This window comes from Antennarius striatus, chromosome 11, assembly GCF_040054535.1.
Source record: "Antennarius striatus isolate MH-2024 chromosome 11, ASM4005453v1, whole genome shotgun sequence".
In the NCBI taxonomy this organism is placed as follows: domain Eukaryota; kingdom Metazoa; phylum Chordata; class Actinopteri; order Lophiiformes; family Antennariidae; genus Antennarius; species Antennarius striatus.
Genome location: NC_090786.1, coordinates 23,762,501 through 23,765,000, shown reverse-complemented (window position 1 = coordinate 23,765,000; position 2,500 = coordinate 23,762,501). Strand labels below are relative to the sequence as shown.

General features: G+C 47.2%; 2 non-coding genes across 2 annotated transcripts in view; both read left to right on the top strand.

Moving 5' to 3' along the window:
- The window catches only part of LOC137604400 (U2 spliceosomal RNA), a 191-nt gene extending 165 nt beyond the window's left edge, over positions 1–26 (top strand). Inside the window, exon 1 of the small nuclear RNA XR_011037513.1 lies at positions 1–26. This exon is cut by the window's left edge and continues 165 nt beyond it. This is a non-coding gene — a small nuclear RNA (U2 spliceosomal RNA).
- Positions 27–1,733: 1,707 nt separating this feature from the next.
- On the top strand, positions 1,734–1,924 carry LOC137604398 (U2 spliceosomal RNA). The gene has a single exon (XR_011037511.1). It is a non-coding gene; the product is annotated as a U2 spliceosomal RNA (small nuclear RNA).
- Positions 1,925–2,500: the final 576 nt, after the last annotated feature.

Below are 2,500 nucleotides of genomic sequence, written 5' to 3'. Positions count from 1 at the left end.
GTAGCTCCAGGAACGGTGCATCTCCCCAATGTTGTTCAAAAATAATGCGGTGGGATCACAAGCATGTGATCATGCGATGATCTGTCAACGCTTTGAAAAATGTTTACACTTGAGTAAAAAGTGAGTGTACTTGGTAGGCTAGATGGCACTGTATAAGAAATATTAGATTCTTGCATTTTTTGAACCTTAATTGTTATGAATAATAAGTCATTTGAATGTAATCTGGCAAGAGCATTATATCGTGATCAACAATATACTGGTGTTGTATAACAGCTGCTCTCAGGCAGACAGGAAGGCTGTGTTTGTAACGTCCACATTTTGCCGACCTGCGGCCGTTGCCTTTGGGATATGCTTCCTGTCCTGTCCTGTCCTGTCCTGTCCTGTCCTGTCCTGTCCTGTCTGTCTGTCTGTCTGTCTGTCTGTCTGTCTGTCTGTCTGTCTGTCTGTCTGTCTGTCTGTCTGTCTGTCTGTCTGTCTGTCTGTCTGTCTGTCTGTCTGTCTGTCTGTCTGTCTGTCTGTCTGTCTGTCTGTCTGTCTGTCTGTCTGTCTGTCTGTCTGTCTGTCTGTCTGTCTGTCTGTCTGTCTGTCTGTCTGTCTGTCTGTCTGTCTGTCTGTCTGTCTGTCTGTCTGTCTGTCTGTCTGTCTGTCTGTCTGTCTGTCTGTCTGTCTGTCTGTCTGTCTGTCTGTCTGTCTGTCTGTCTGTCTGTCTGTCTGTCTGTCTGTCTGTCTGTCTGTCTGTCTGTCTGTCTGTCTGTCTGTCTGTCTGTCTGTCTGTCTGTCTGTCTGTCTGTCTGTCTGTCTGTCTGTCTGTCTGACTGACTGACTGACTGACTGACTGACTGACTGACTGACTGACTGACTGACTGACGTCATAGCTAAAATGTTAAACGGTCGCTGGCCGCCATCCCGGAGCCACAGAATACCTTAACCCAGACGCATTCCGGGTGGTTACTCGATTCTGTGGACCATCAAAGTAAAGGTCAGGGTGGCACTTGGGTCACCTGTATCTGACCATATTACAGCATCGTCTGTCTGTCTGTCTGTCTGTCTGTCTGTCTGTCTGTCTGTCTGTCTGTCTGTCTGTCTGTCTGTCTGTCTGTCTGTCTGTCTGTCTGTCTGTCTGTCTGTCTGTCTGTCTGTCTGTCTGTCTGTCTGTCTGTCTGTCTGTCTGTCTGTCTGTCTGTCTGTCTGTCTGTCTGTCTGTCTGTCTGTCTGTCTGTCTGTCTGTCTGTCTGTCTGACTGACTGACTGACGTCATAGCTAAAATGTTAAACGGTCGCTGGACGCCATCCCGGAGCCACAGAATACCTTAACCCAGACGCATTCCGGGTGGTTACTCGATTCTGTGGACCATCAAAGTAAAGGTCAGGGTGGCACTTGGGTCACCTGTATCTGACCATATTACAGCATCGTCTGTCTGTCTGTCTGTCTGTCTGTCTGTCTGTCTGTCTGTCTGTCTGTCTGTCTGTCTGTCTGTCTGTCTGTCTGTCTGTCTGTCTGTCTGTCTGTCTGTCTGTCTGTCTGTCTGTCTGTCTGTCTGTCTGTCTGACTGACTGACTGACTGACTGAGTGACTGAGGTGATAGGTCAAATGTTAAACAGTCGCTGGCCGCCAACCCGGAGCCACATAATTCCTTAACCCAGACGCATTCCGGGTCGTTACTGGATTCTGTGGACCATCAAAGTAAAGGTCAGGGTGGCACCTGGGTCACCTGTATCTGACAATATTACAGTATCGCTTCTCGGCCTTTTGGCTAAGATCAAGTGTAGTATCTGTTCTTATCAGTTTAATATCTGATATGTCCCCTACCCGGGGACTATATATTAAATTGATTTTTGGAACAGGGAGATGGAACAGGAGCTTGCTCCATCCTCTCCACGCATCGACCTGGTATTGCAGTAGCTCCAGGAACGGTGCATCTCCCCAATGTTGTTCAAAAATAATGCGGTGCGATCACAAGCATGTGATCATGCGATGATCTGTCAACGCTTTGAAAAATGTTTACGCTTGAGTAAAAAGTGAGTGTACTTGGTAGGCTAGATGGCACTGTATAAGAAATATTAGATTCTTGCATTTTTTGAACCTTAATTGTTATGAATATTAAGTCATTTGAATGTAATCTGGCAAGAGCATTATATCGTGATCAACAATATACTGGTGTTGTATAACAGCTGCTCTCAGGCAGACAGGAAGGCTGTGTTTGTAACGTCCACATTTTGCCGACCTGCGGCCGTTGCCTTTGGGATATGCTTCCTGTCCTGTCCTGTCTGTCTGTCTGTCTGTCTGTCTGTCTGTCTGTCTGTCTGTCTGTCTGTCTGTCTGTCTGTCTGTCTGTCTGTCTGTCTGTCTGTGTCTGTCTGTCTGTCTGTCTGTCTGTCTGTCTGTCTGTCTGTCTGTCTGTCTGTCTGTCTGTCTGTCTGTCTGTCTGTCTGTCTGTCTGACTGACTGACTGACTGACTGACTGACTGACGTCATAGCTAAAATGTTAAACGGTCGCTGG